Source organism: Sminthopsis crassicaudata, chromosome 4, assembly GCF_048593235.1.
Source record: "Sminthopsis crassicaudata isolate SCR6 chromosome 4, ASM4859323v1, whole genome shotgun sequence".
NCBI classification, from domain to species: domain Eukaryota; kingdom Metazoa; phylum Chordata; class Mammalia; order Dasyuromorphia; family Dasyuridae; genus Sminthopsis; species Sminthopsis crassicaudata.
The window spans coordinates 49,358,430-49,374,640 of record NC_133620.1 but is presented as its reverse complement, the minus strand read 5'-3'; the positions used below and the strand labels follow the sequence as shown (position 1 = coordinate 49,374,640).

Below are 16,211 nucleotides of genomic sequence, written 5' to 3'. Positions count from 1 at the left end.
ATGTTGAATGAAAGTCTTCAGAGAATTTCCATTTTAAGGAGGGACCATGTCTTCATTCTTCTATATCCAGACTTCTTTTTCCACCATGCTCTCAAGCAGGTGCCTGATTTTAAGTTCTTTTTTATTCTGACCTTAAAAATTACCAAATAAATCTCTATTATGTAAAACTTGATTTTCCTTTAAATAAGGAATATATAATTTAACATGTAACTTTATAAGTCATCCTTCTTGTCTAAGTTTCCTCCTGGTCTTTAGTATTCTTCTGAACGATTTTTTAAAAATATTTCAAGGGGGGGCAGCTAGGTGGCACAGTGGATAGAGCACCAGCCCTGAATTCAGGAGGACCTGAGTTCAAATATGATCTCAGACACTTAACACTTCCTAGCTATGTGACCCTGGGCAAGTCACTTAACCCCAGCCTCAGGGAAAAAAAGAAAAAGAAAAAGAAAAAAAAAATATTTCAATGATCCCTATTTTTTCTTTTCTTTTCTTTTTTTTTTTTTTTTTTTTGAGTGGAGGAGGAGACACAAACCTATTGCTAGCTCTTCTCCTCCACCCCACTTTTGTCCTTTGCTGTAATGTAATGAGCTGTTATAATTGTTTTTGCATATATAAATCCTTTTGCTCTTTTTTGATCTCTTTAAGCTATAAGCCTAGTAGTTGAGGCAGAGAATTTGGAGCACAATTCCAAATTGCTTTCCAGAATGGCTGGAACAATTTATTCCCTTCAATAATTGTTTTGTTTTTCCTACTTCTGGTCATTTTTGCCAATCTAGAGCGTATGAAATAGGACCTCAGAACTTGTTTCTAATAGCTTGAATGTCTTCTTTTGAGAACTCCCTGTTCATATCTTATAACCATTTAGCTAATGGGGTAACTGGCTCTTATTCATGCTCTAATATATTTTAATAAGCTCCTTCTTGATTGCCCATCTGCAAGTTTCCTCCCCTTCCAAAACTGTCTTGTATTTATCTACTTTGTATATTATATTTATTGTGTATTGTGTGTGAATATGTATGTCTATACACATTTTACATGTATATTTTGTTATTATGTGTATGTATATATATATATATGTGTGTGTGTGTGTGTTTATACACACACACACACACACACACACACACACACACACACACACACACACACACACCAGCTTCAAGGGATCTAGGGCCTGCAATAGTACTGACAAAAATAGTTGCTTAACAAATGCCTGTCTTCAGTGCCTAGTGAAGAACCGGAAAATAATGAATGCTTAATAATTGCCTGTTTTCTGTATTTAATATAGTATTGGCAGATTATGGGTGCTTAATAAATGCCCATCTTCGATGCCTAGTGCAGTGCTGAGATTCTTTTGCCTCACTTGCTACCTAGCCTTAACCACTGAATGGAAATGGCCTCAATCAAACTGAGATCTATTGAAGACCTTAGCTTAAGAAGGCCATTTCATCCAGGGCCATCTCCAGTCATCCTGACCTATATCTTGTCACTGGACCCACATGGCTCTGGAGGGGAAAATGAGGCAAGTGACCTTACACTCCCTTCTCTCACTTCAATTCAAATCACTTGCATGTCACGGCATCACCTCCCTGATGTCATGGTCCACTTTGAGAATAAAGGACAAACAACATCATGTGTAAGTTCACTGTAAGGAGGGATTCAATTTTCTGTACTTACATACTCAATGACTGCACATAGTGGGTGCTTAATAAATCCTTATTGATTGGGGTATATCTTGGATATATCTTAGATAGAAAACCCTTATCAGAGAAAATGACTACAAAGATTTCCCCCCAATTAACTGTATGCCTCCTCTTTTAAAATTTCATTGGTTTTGTCCAAACAAAATTTTCTTAATTTTATGTAATCAAATTGTCTTTTTTATATTCTGCAATCCTTTCTGTCCCTTATTTAGTTATGACACTATTCCCATATCCATATTTTCAAAGGAACTTTCTTTTATTCTCCTCTTTAAAAAGAAAAATGACTTCTTATATCTAAGTCAGAAATCCAGTTGAAGTTTGGTGTGAGATGCTCATCTCAATCTAATTTCTGATAGACAATTTATGAGTTTTCCTCGAAGTTTCCCTAGTCAAATTGAAAGTCCTTATCCCATTGTGTTTATTAAACACTAAGTTACTATGTCCACTTGCTTTTGTATTTTGTATGTCTAATATTTCCAATAATTGATTTTTTGATGTTTTAACCACTACCAAATAATTTTGATGATTTCTAATTAGTAAAATAGTTTGAAAGCTGATTCAACTAGGTTTCTCTGTTGCCCACTTTTTTCCCCTTTATTTTCCATGAGAGATAATTTTTTTTGTACCTCTGGATTATTTTCATTTCTCTACTTCTATAATATTATAGTACTGAATAATTAAATAAATTTAAATATTACTACTATTTTAGCTAAGGACAGAAGTCTCATCTTTCTGAGTTCAAATCTAGCCACTAACTATGTGACCTTGAGCAAGTCATCTAATCTAGTTTGCCTGAATTCCCCATCTATAAAATGAGTTAGAGAAGGAAATGGCAAACCACTCCAATGTATTTGCCAAGAGAACCTCAAATAGAGTCATAAAAAGTCAGAAACAACTGAACAATAATACCAATAAAATTTTAATTATATTGGCATAGGCTAATCTGAGTAGTTAATATTTCTCCAGTTATTTAGGTACTCCTATGTGGATTTTAATAGAGAGACTCTCCAACCCTTTATATATGTAGTTATTTTGCATGGGATTTCTCTTTCTATTTCTTCCTTCTTAGTTTTGTGGCTAATAATTTGTGTGGGTTTGTTTTATAACCTACTATAATGCTCAGGTTGTTGTTTCAATTTGACTCTCTAAAATTCTCTGTATAGAACTAATTATCTGCAAAGAAAAGCAGTACTCCAATAAAGAAATGAGAAGCAATATGGCAGAGTGGACCTTAGAATCAGGATTCAAACGCTGTCTCTGATACATGCTGGCAGTGAGAGAGACCCTGGGAAGGGACCTTTCAATATTCCCAAATGATTGTCTAAGACTGTGGTTGCAGAAAAGTTGCTGATATTAAATTCACTATCATCCAGAACATTCTTCTTCCTAAATCAGATGCAAGGACCAAGCATCCCAAGAACAATGAGATAGAAGAGTCTAGGAGAGTCCTAAGGATGGAACTACATTTGTGAAAAGACTTCCTCCCCAAGCAATTTCTACTCCAATGAAATCACAAGTATGAGGGAGCAGGGGAAGGAGGGAGAGGGAAAAGACACAAGTGTTCCCATTTTAGCCTTATTAAATTTCATCTTGTTAGCTTCAGTCCATCAGTCTGGCTTGTCAAAATGTTTTTGAATTCCTGATTCTGTCATCCAATTTGTCCAATATAGATCAAGCCAGAAGTTATAGAAAGCCAAGGGCACACACTTTAAAAGCCACTGGCTGTAAAGGTCAGGATGTTTGAGCATGGTCAAGACTCATAAATGATGTTCCTATTACATAAACACCCTGGGAATCAAAACATAAGTCTGTCATCCTCCTGTGCAGAGAATTTTTTAAAAAGGAATATAAAGCTCAAGTATCCTTCAAAGACTATTTCTTCTTATTTAAAGAAAATGTGAAAATATAGACTCCTAAAACCCCCCAATCAAGGTTTAAGTCAACAGTCAGTGAATAACATTTACTGGCTCCCTATTCTGTGAAACACATGAGGATATACACTAGGCATATCAGAAAAAGATGAACACATAAAAAGGAATAAAAAAGACCTAATTCACTAGTCTGAAGGCCTTTCCCATTTAATTGAAAAGAGAATACAATTACAACATAAGCACAGTTAAATTTCTTAAATGCAATTCATGTACAAACTGAATACAGAAAGATGGATGTGATCAGATTTAGGTTTGAGTATGGAAATTCAGATATTAATGAACAAGATGGCTTTTAAGATCCTTTAAAACTTAGATTAATTGTTGTTTAGTTGTTTTCAGTCATGAAAACCCTTTGGAGATCTCTTGGCAATGCTGAAGTGGCTTGCCATTTCCTTCTTCAGCTCATTATTCAGATGAGGAAACTGAAGCAGATAGGGTTAACTGACTTGCCAGGGTCACACAGCTAGTAGTCTCAGACCAGATTTGAACTCAGAAAGAACACACTCTACCCACTGTGCCATATAACTGATTCCTTATTTCAGGATTTTAAGTTAAAGAAATTGGCTTTAAATCCCAGCTCAATCATTTACTATTTGATTAGACAAGTTGACATTTTTCTTGAGTGTTTCCTCACCTGTAAATTTAAAAGAGTTGGGGAGAAAAGGGATAGATGACCTCTAAACTACACACAGTATACTGTCCCACTTATACTGGTTGTGAGATGAGGGATAATCAAGACAATGGTAAAATAAGACACTGAACTGGCAATGAAAAACCTTGGACTCCCAGTCTGGCTCCACATACTAGCTTAGTGAGCTTAGACAAGTCCCATAATTCCTGAGCCTGTTTCCTCCTCTATAAAATGAAAGAATTGACATTTAATCTCCCTGATTCCCAGGAGTCAAAGCTAATTGAGATGAGGCATACCAAGGCATTTTCAGAGGCAAGGTTCTATAGCATCATCTTTTTTTTTTGGATTCACTTGAAAACAGGATAGTACGTTAAATATACAGGATGTTGCAGCTTCTAGAAATACCTTCTGTCCTGGATTCTATGCCAAAAGATTTTGTGGTTCATCCTTCAAGAGCTAATTAAACCCAAGTTCTGCCACTTAGCATCTGTCATCTTGGGAAAGTTACTTAACCTTATTGGGCCTAAACTGTAAACTGAGTGGGTTGGGCTAGATGACTTCTAAGGTGCTTCCCAGTTCTTAATCTATGATGATCTTGTGATAGAATGACTTCAGATTGGGGCAGGAGGTGGGGATTGTAGTCAATCCTCACTTAGAACTTTCTTCCTCTTAAACCACAAGCAGGGACCAGAATCTTCCCCAAAACAGGGAGATAATGGAGTCCTGGAGGATCTGTACTGTGGGGACCTCCCCAAAAGGGACAGGATGATTAGAGGGAGGGAGAGGACAGTGTCTTTCTGACTGTTTAAGTGCTAGATGTATTCCACTCCAGAGAACTGGACATGCTGACATCCTAGTTGCTCCTCTCTTCCATGGAAAGAGTCCTAGTTATGGAGTGGAAGGGCTTGAGTTCAAATTCACTGCTATTTACTATCTCTATGATTTGGGGCAAATTATTATAGCTTTCTAAGCCTCAGTTTACTCATCTGAAAAAAGTGGGATGGTTGGACTATACAAATAGTCCTTAAGAAACTTAAGCTATAATCAGAGAGATAGGAGATATGAATAAACATTATAAAACAAAATAGAAACATAAACATGGCATCATGGAATCTCAAGGGAGGAGAAAGGTCTCCTTCTAGGAAACAAGACTTTACAAAGGAGATAATGTTTTAATAAAGTCTTGAAGAATAGTTAGGATGCCAACAGGCAGGCGGGTAGGGGCAGTCCAGGCAGAATAAGCAATGCAAACAACGGTGGTAGATGATATTGAGGAGGACAACAAGCAGAGATGGTGGGTGAGGGTATTCTAAGCCCAGGAACAGCGTAAGCAACAGCGCTGAGGTCAGAAGACAAGGGTAGTTTACATAGAATGTTGATTAATCAGTTCAGCCTGGGAATGGTCCCTTCCAGGGAGGCTAGAAAGTAAGTTGTGTCTAGAAAGATACATTAAAACCAGAATGTGGTGGGCTTAAAATACAAACTGGGGAATGAGAACCTTTTTTTTAGAGAGACAATGGGGAGTCATTGAATGTTCCTGAGTAGTGCCAGGCTCATTAAGAGATATGCATTAGGAAAATTACTCTGGCAGGAGGTTTATAAAATGGAAAGCCTAAACACAAGAAGATCAAATTAGAAAAGTATAGCAATAATCCTTAGAAAGCATTAATGAGAAGAGTAGTAAGGAACAAACAAATCTAGGGAAAATTGTGAAGAGAGATCAGGCAGCATTCAGCTACTAACTAAGGAAGATGGGGAGTGGAAAGATTGAGGGAAAAGGGGAAAATATAAGGTAACTTCAAGATTATGAGGCTGAGTCATGAGAAAAGAAGCAGTACCATTAATGGGAGGAACACATTTTAGAGGCCAGATGATGATTTCCAAGATAGAAAGGAAGTTAGAAGTTTAGATTCATCCCTGATTAATAAATTATGCATGAAGCATGAAGATACCTTCAGCTCAGACTCAGAACTTCCCACCCTACATTCCACTGCCTGGAGGAAACTCAAGATCAATGATTCTGTGCTGTTGATCTCAAAGCCCTTGGGGGCTGGACAAGGTCACTTCCAAGGGCCCTATAACCTCTGAGTTTCTGATTTTATGAATTCTTCAGTAATATAGCACAGTCCTGACCAAGGTGACTGCTCACTATTCTCAAATGGGAATAATGTACTGAAAGATGCCATTTCTCAAAAATAAAGTTTTTAAGACACGCAGACAATTTTGCAGAGAAAAAAGGAAATTATAAAGAGACAGATATGGACCCACAAGAGCCTCGATTAACCAACTTCATTTTTTTTAAAGCTTAAGTTAGATCTTGATTAGTTCAAACAATGAATCCCATGAAGTGGCCCCATTATTTGAAATTCTAATGGCCTTGTGTCCATTAGATTGGAAACAATGACCATATTTTACAAATAATCATAACTTTGAGAACTTAGCCTAATCAGGACCTATCTGTGCAAGAAATGGAAGTGGGTAACAAAGGACAAATAAAAACAAAAAACAAACAAAAAAAGAATAAATTGAGTTGAGGAAAACTAACAGTAATAGCTATATTTGTACAGCATTTTTGCAAGGGCTTTCTATATGTAAACCTATTTGATCTTCACAACACCTCTAAGACAGATGTACAATTACACATATTTTACAGAAAAGGAAACTGCATCACATAAAGGTTAAATGATCCAGCCAAAATTACACATAGTTCGTATATGAGAAAAGATTTGAATTCAGATATTTCTGACTCCAAGTCCTATGATCTATCCACTGAAATAAATAAATAAATGAACGAATGAATGAATAATAATTATAATAATATTATGTAGGTGTGAATACATGAATGAATAAATAAATAAATAAGAAGCTGGCAGCTACATTGGGGAACTTGGTTGGCTGGTTGTTGTCCTTCATAACTCCAAGACAAAAATGACATCACTATGTCAGGGTTCAAATCTGTTCTCAGACACTTTCTACTTATGTCATCTTGGATCTGTCACTTAGCCTTCTTTGTCTCAGTTTAGTTATTTGTAAAATGAGCTGCAGAAGGAAATGGTAAACCTCTCTAGTATCTTTGCCAAGAAAATCCCAAATGGGGTCATAAGGAGTCAGATATGACTGAAACAACTGAACAAAAATGATTAGCATAGCACCTGACCTGTAGCAACCAATGTTTTATCTATCTAACAATCTGTCTATTTATCTATCTATCCATCTATCCATCCATATCTATCCATCTATCTACCCATCTATCTATATCTATTCATCCATATATATCCATCTATTTATCTATCCATCGCTATCTCTATCCATCTATCCATCCATATCTATCTATCTATCCATCTATCTGTCCTTCTATCCATCATTAAGTTAACAGTGTTATATGACAATCAAAAGAGTCAATATCCCTTAGGACCACTGAGATTCTAGGGTTACCCTATGAGCAATGCCTATTAAATTTAGGGGGTTACTACTAAGAAAGGATTCTCTACTTATGGGCTCTTTTCCCTTCCCTGCTTTGGAGACAGTGGTTTCTATTTTTGGCAAAAACCAAATGTCTCTTAACCGTTTTCAGAATTTAGGCTACTTCTGGAATTGAGTAATTCAATTTGAGGGAGGAGTATAGAGTTAAGGACTACAGTTTTGTGGGTCTTCTTTTAAGTTAGGCTAGATCTGGAGTATAAGATTTAGTTTTAGGTATCCTATTTTAGGAAGGGCAGCAATGATGAAAAGCCAGAGATGTAGAAGTTGGAGAAGAAGAGTTTGTGAGAGTACAAGTTGGAAAAGGAAAATGATACCCATTATCTAGTATCTCATTGTATAGTCCCATAGAAAACGGATTAGACTTGCTCTGATGGGCTGTAGGGCAGGATTCAAAACTATGGAAGGAAGTTGAAGAAAGGTGCACTTTGAAATAAGGAAAAACTTCCCCAATTAGAGTGATCCAGAGGGATCTATGGGCAAAATTCTATCTATAGACTGCTCTTAGGACAGAATGGATTTTCCCTCACTTATAAACAGGACTTGTAATGAATTACAATGGCTCAGGAAGCCACAAGTAAACCACTATAGGTAGTGTTCAGAATAAAGTGAATTATCTATCTCTGTATCTACTCCAGAAGCCTTTTCCTCCAATTGGTACGTTCTTCTTCAGAACCTCCAAATCCATGCCAGCCATGCTCACTTAACTGTAAGTCAGCTCAGCATCTGAATCTCTAACCTACTTTTCCATTTGGTCCTTTTTCTGTCCCCAACCCTCCCAGTTTTCCAGCTCCTTTATAAGTGCTGTTTTCCCTCTTAGAATGTAAATACATTTCGTGAAGGGAGAATCACTTATTCTCTTAATAAACTCTTAAAGATTTTATCTAATTTGATGTGAGAAGTTCCCCTAGATGACTTCTAATACTGATTCCCACTCTAAGATTCCATGAATTAACCACTCAATTTATCATGGAATACATGTGTAATCCTTAACAATTCATTTAACCCATGTGGAAAAGGAAGAGTAGGAGTAAACTATAAAACCTTTTCCAGGTCTAACATACGTTGATTTTAAAGTAACCTCACCCGTACTGTTTTCTTGGCCCTACACTCTGGAACAAAGTTCTCAAACTAGGCTTTGAGCTACTAGGACACAGTCTCCCAACTATATTTATCACCTAGACCTTTGTCCTTTTATTCAGACAAATATACAGCGGGATGTTAGATAACAGTTTTGCAAATGGATTAGTGAGATAAACTTGGAATATACAAACATGCAACCAAAGTCTGAATCTTCTAGAGCAAGTAGAGAATCTCCTGGACAATCAACTGAGGTTTTTTTTGTTTTGGTTTTGGTTTTTTTTTTTTAATCTTTATATGAAATTTCTGACAAGAATGCTCCCAGATTGGGGGCAGCTAGGTGGTGCAGTGAATAGAGGACCAGCCCTGAATTCAGGAGGACCTGAGTTCAAATCTGGTCTCAGACACTTAACACTTCCTAGCTGTGTGATCCTGGGCAAGTCATTTAACCCCAGCCTCAGGAAAAACAAACAAAAAAAAGAATGCTCCCAGATGGTTTAAGGACTTGTGAGTGGAATTTCCTATAGATCTATTTATTTAGAATCGATCCTTAGATATCATCCAATTCAATATTTCGTAGGAAACCAGGGCCCAGAGACATCAAAAAATTTATCTAAGGTCACAGAGACATAGAATCATAGATTTTTGAGTCAGAAAAGCCATTAGAAGTTATTTAGTGCAATCTCCTTGCTTTACAGATGATGAAATTGAACCCCAGAGAAACTAAGTGAATTGACTAATCTGGTATGATCAACTTAATTGATTAACAAGTAGAATAGAGCAGAGTTGGATTTTGAACCCAGGTCTTTTGACTATAAATTCATGGCTCTTTCCATTATATCTTAGATTATTCTATTTTAATAAATGAACCCAAATAATATAACTAAGTGCCTCCTAATCTACAAAAGCAACAAAAAATATAAAAATACTCGATCTCATATGTCCTTTTTCTATTTCTAAAGTAACCACAAACACAAGATGCTAAGAATCATATTGTTTTTGGACTTCTCTAAAAACTTTAACTTAGTTTTTGGTCTTCTAAATTTGAGATCCTCATCCAATGGTCAACTACTAGAGAAACATTTTTTATCAAATTAATCAATTTTTTATAAATCTTAAAATTCTCATAGTGGAAACATGTGACAAAAATTATTGTAGTTAAAGGGAAGAATAATTCAAAGGTTTACCTTGAATAGGCAAATAAAAAAGAGTCAATAGAGGTGATTGTATTATGTGCCCAAAAGCAACAAAAAGCACCAGGAAATGCTTAGTCATCTCATATTTCAATGGTAATGCTAAGAATTTGCAATAAGGCTTCCATGAAAGAAATGTTAGCTTATGTGCTAACATTGATAGCTAAGTGTGAAGAGATAAATTCTATGAACTTCATAAGAATCCCCAAAGTAAGTCAATATTTACTTTAAAACAGCATCTTTACTTCAAAAATGCACATGGGAAGGACAACAAAAAATATTGGAAAAATGATTTAAGAGTAAAGCATTAGTAAGGGTTATAAGATTACAAAATAATCTCACACTTATCGATCTTGAATATTTTCTTTAAGTAAAAAAATAAACTGAGAGACTTGGGACATGGTGAAGATCAAATAACATCATCCACGCAAAAATGTAACTGATAATATTCTAACAGATAGGAAAAATCTTATTATTGGGGTGAGAGTCATTTCTGAATCTCTATGCAGTCAGACAATCACATTGTTAGAGCAAAATCTGAAATACAAAATTCAAAGAAAAGACTATTTAAGGATATAGAGAAAAGTATATAGTATTTGATTACTAGCCTGATGTATTTAAATAAATTATTGACACCAAAATTTACTAGCTACAATTTCTATACCATGTCATCTGAATTCAGCCAACATCTTCATCCCAATCCCAAGGTAGAAGGGAGTGGGAGTGAAGAAAGGAGAGGGAGAATGGAACTGTGAACAATGTTCCAAGGACCTCAGGATCAGATAGATGGCCTTTGCCTTACTTTGATTGGAACCAGAGCCCTACATTATTGCTGGGTCACCAGTCCCGAACCAAAGAGCTTTGCACAGGCCTCTCCAGTTCCACTTAATGAGTTTTCTTCCTCCAGAACAAGTTAAGCTCTTTGAGGGCAAGAATAGTCTAGATCATTTGTATTTATAGCTTCAAAATTAAGAGAGTCCCAAGAAAAATAGTTTACTCTGGATATATGCATTTTCTACCTATTTATCTATCTTAAAATAGAAGGCAGGAGAGAAGCAAGCTGTTGTTTGTTTTCAAGGAGGACCATGACATGAAAGTAAATTGGATTTAAGTGAGGGAAGACTGTGCAAGGTCATCTGCCTCACTTTCTCCTCCAGCACCATCTATCTGGGGTCAATGACAAGATATCAATCAGGATGACTGGAGATGGAACAACAAACACAAAAATAAGTTATCTATCTCTTAAAATAGAGCAGGAGGAGGAAGCAGCCTACTATCTTCAGGAAACTATATAGCTTCTTCCTAGAACAAAAACCTGTCTTTTTCACACTGATATTTTTCTTATGGCATGGTAGGACTATGAATCAAGCAATACTATAGCGTCTGAAGAACAGAGATGGAGAATCACCCATAGGACAATAGATCAAAACATGGTGGATGTGAGCAGGCCACAGGACAAATAATTGCACGAGAGAGCTGGTACAAAGGATGCAAACAGGGAAATGCATAACCAGAAAAAAAAAGAAGCAAGGTGACTGTGGAGTTAAATCTTGAAAGATATTTATAAACACAATTGCTTGAGGTTATGTGGTAGGGCATTCCTGGGAGAGTGGATAATATGACTGAAGTTGCCAAGTAGAGGAAGCGCTAACCATAGCAGAGTATAGTTACCTTCAGCATGATAGAAAGGAGCAACAAAAGTTAATAACAAGAATCACTCTCTTAATTGCACAGGTAAAAGACTATCAGTATGCAATATTAGATATAATGTCAGGCTTCCAGGATACATTGATTTTTTTTTTTTTGCATCTCTAATCTTTGGGAATAAAATGAGATGGCTCACTGTGGAGGGGAAGAATAAGGGAAATATTTATGAAATCAAGATGATATAAAAGCAAAAGACATTTTTAAGGTCAATGCTAGAAAAACACAGGCCTTCAATTGATTATTTTAAAGGTAAGACTTCATAAAGCGGTAATAGAAGAAGATATTGAGTCTACAAAAGGACCAGATTATTTATTGTTTGCCCAAACATATGTTTTTATGCACCCTCTGTTAGAAAGCACATACCCTAAATGCAGACAACTCAGGTCAGCTCCCACATTACAGAAACTTAAAGAGGATGTGATCTCACTCAGTATTGGTCAGCATTGTTCTCAAACCCACCATTGTTGTCCTATGAAAGGAGAAGCTTTAGGTCAGATTCATCTATTCAAGACGGACTTAGAGATGGGTCTCTCCCAAGTACGAGTAGCTTCCCCAACTGGAGCCTGGAACTAAATGCATGCACACACAGAGAGAGAATGTTTTATCCACTTCCTCACACTGCTGGTCATTAGCTCCGTGCACACCACTTTTACAGGCCCATGCTTGGACACTTTAAATGTGCTTTAAGAGACAGAAATGTATAGAGGAAAGACTATTAGGATGGGATTGAGTTATAGTTGGACCCAGTTTACAGGCAGGGACAATAAAAAGGCTTTAAGGGGAATGAGAGAGAGAGAGAGAGAGAGAGAGAGAGAGAGAGAGAGAGAGAGAGAGAGAGAGAAGGAAAACAATAAAGAACAGACAAACAAAGGAGGAGGTAAAATTGTAGTAAAGGGGAAAGGAGGAAGAGCACTATTGCTGGCAGGAAAAATCCAGAATTGGGGAGAAGGATAGGAAACCAAGGTTACAATCAAAGGAATTAATCCTGTTTATAGAGCAGCTAAGAGGTAGAGTGGATACAGTACCAATGCTTGAGTTAGAAGCCTGACACTTGCCGGCTATGTGACTCTCAACAAGTCACTTAACCCAGTTTTCCTCAGTTTCCTCATCTGTAAAATAAGCTGGAGAAGTAAATGGAAAAATCATTCTAGTATCTTTGCCAAGAAAATCCTAAATAGGGTCATAATACAACAATCCTGCTACTGGAAGGAGCAGGAAAGAGTTTGATAGTCCCACGAGAAGCTGCCCTTGGCACATCTAGGTCACAATCTACTCCTGTCACCTCCAAAGTTCACAGGGTGGGATGTTTGTGTTCTTCATCCTTCTTACAGCATTGTATGTTTTGGCTCCATGTGTATATTGGGGCATAATCCATTGATTACTAGGGTCATAGCAAAGGAGGCCAGGGCATGGATTTTATTAGAAAAGTTAGTGTTGTTAAGGTACATTCTTTTAATCTCTCACCTCTGATATCAGAAGCAGAGCAATATTTGATCTACCAGGATTCTGAATCATAGGAATTTCCTTCAAAAAAGAGTATCCCATAAAAACATCCAAATATGGAAGATTCTCAGGAAGAGGTAAAAAAGAAAGAGCAGAAATGTCTAGACCCTAAGAAAGCCCAGAAATTCTTTTTGGAATTCTACATAGTCCCAGATTAATCCCTAATTTACTGAGTCCTTGGGCAAATTCCCCAGCTTCTCAGAACCTAGTTTCTTACTGGGGAAATAATGAGATTAGACTTAATTGTCTTTATGATTAGTTAGCTACAGAATCAAAGAGTATAGGGCTGAAAGGATCCTTAGAGTTCATCTAATCCAGAACCTTTGATTTTTAGATGAACAAACTAAAGCCTAGATAAATTAAAAGTTACTCAAGCAGCTCACATAGTTGCTGAACAGAAATATGAATTTAGATCATCTGACTCCATACTCAGAACTTTTTTTTCTGGTATATCCCATTGCCTTTTTCCTTTCCCACCCGAAAAGTGATTATAGGGGACACAAAACCTTCATGTATTTCCTTGCTGGGTTAGCAGTGACCCCTCTGCCACCATTGCCCTATAAAGATGCAGCAATGTGGCTAGAGCTGGGCCTGGCCATCCTCATCTCCAGAAGGTAAAACAGGAGGCTGCTGCAGACTCAGCATGTGAGGGCTGTTTGCTAAATTGTCTTTTAACGAGAGTGGGTTTAAGCTCAGCCCTGACCTCAAATGCTTATGGCCAGTTTTCTAATTCTGTTTTTATGGGATTTGTGGGTTGAGGGAGAGGGATAAATCAAGAAGAAGCTTACCAAGACTGCCTGGGACATATACCGCTGACATTTAAATGAGACCAGATTTTGCAAAACAAGCAAACAAAACCTTCCTCTCTGACCAATCCTCTGTCTCCTGTGGAAGGCTAAAGTCAACAGGAATTATGAGGAAAGGCTAGGGAGCACTCTCACAATCAATCAATATTCTGGCTTCAGTGGCCCTTAGTGCTATCAGTGAGAAGCAAATGGCCCTTCAATCCCCCAAAGAGCTTGCATTGATATCTCTATTTATAAAACAGCCCAACTGTGTGTGTATGTGTGTATGAACATACATATGTAAGTTGTGTGAGAATATGTGTTTATACATGTACATACATATGTAAGTTGTGTGAGAATATGTGTTTATACATGTACATACATATGTAAGTTGTGTGAGAATATGTGTTTATACATGTACATTATATGTAGGTGTGCATCCATATATATGTGCACCTATATCTCTAGATACACATATATGCATTGACATATGCATATGTTTACATATGTATAGATATAGATATAAATATACATATACATACTATAGAAACCCTAAAGTGTAAGTATACAAGTATAAGAAGCCTGAAATCGGGGAACAAATAAGAGCTAGAAAAAGTCCTCTGAGAAAGTTGAAGGAAGGAGAGATTGCTTTCAGCTGGGAGAATCAAAGAAGACATCATGTAAGAGGAATACCTGAATTGGATCTTTAAGGGAAAGGATTTCAATAGGCAGAAATGAAAACAATGTGTACTAGACACAGGATATAACATATACAATTAGAGAAAGGTAGGAGAGTTCAGGAGAAGATAAGGAAGAGCTAAATATTTAATTTAGCTAGGATATTGTTATTATTGATATTGTTTGTCCTTGTTCTCAAAAAGAAACGTGACATCGGGGAGGTGACATGCAAGTGAGTTGAATTTAAGTGAGGGAGGGCTGGGCAAGGTTACCAATATCACTTCATCCTCCGGAGTCACTGGATCCAGTGGCAAGATATAGATCAGGAACTCTTTAACAGGTCTCAGTTTGACTAAAGCAAAGTCCATTCATGGATTAAGGCTAAGTAAAAATTGAGGCACCCCTTTTACCTAGTTAAAAAGAAAAAATCCAATGTAGGAGGGGAAGATCCTCAGGGTTTCTCGCCAAAACAGAAACAATTCCTATTTACATTCATTCAAAATCAATTGGGGCCCAAACAGGCCAAGCCAGAACATAGTGTGTAAAAGAAATAAATAAGACTAAAACATAGGTTGAAAATAGATTGTAGAAGTTAATGTCCCCAAAGTGCCAGATTTAAGAGTATCTTGTCCTATAAGGCAAAAGGAAATTAATGTGGTTTCTAAGTAGGAGAGTGACATCAGTAACCAATAAGCAATCATTTATTACATACTAACTTTGTGACACATACTATTCTAAGTGCCAGGGATAAAAAGATATAAATGAATTAATCTCCGTCCTCTGGGAACTTACATTTTATTGAGGGATACAACACATTCCATGTGCACATCTGAGGTTTTTTTTTTTTGTGTGTGTGTATACAAAATGCATACCTGGTGGATACAAGATAGACAACCCTAGAGAACAAGACTCTGGGACAACAAGAAGAGGACTCTTGAAGAAAGTAAGACTTGAACTGACTGTGAAAGGAAGTTAGGAGAAAGAGCATTCCAGGCATGAAGGACAGGCAATGTGAATGCACAGAGCAGAAGACACCATGTCAAGTGCAAGAAACAATAGAACCAGGAAAGCCTGTTTATAAATACAACAGGAAGAAGACTATAAAAAGAGGCTAGAAAGATTGGAAGCCTCAAGTTGAATTAACTTTCAGAGGAGTTTATACTTGATCCTAGAAGCAATAAGGAACTGCTGATGTTTATTGATAGTATGGTCAGATCTATACTTTAGGAAAATCACTTTGGTGTCTGTATGAAGGATGGATTGGAGTAGAGAGAGATTTGAGGCAAGGAAAACAATTAGGAGACTATTGTAAATACTCCAGGCAAGTGGTGATGGGTCATACATCTGAATTATGGTGGTGGCTATGTGAGCAGAGATAGTGAGAGTATATGTGTGTTTTGGCAAATAATTGGACATGGAGGCTAAGTGAGAATGAGGAGTCAAGAATGAAACTGATCTGAATTACAAATCTAATTGACTGAGAGGATGATGACACCCTAAGTGGTAACAGGAATTCAGAAGAG

The 16,211-nt window shown here is 36.9% G+C and overlaps 1 protein-coding gene across 2 annotated transcripts in view; it reads right to left on the bottom strand.

Moving 5' to 3' along the window:
* The window catches only part of LOC141541874 (carboxyl-terminal PDZ ligand of neuronal nitric oxide synthase protein-like), a 363,206-nt gene that overhangs the window by 325,790 nt on the left and 21,205 nt on the right, over positions 1 to 16,211 (bottom strand). The window lies entirely within an intron of this gene.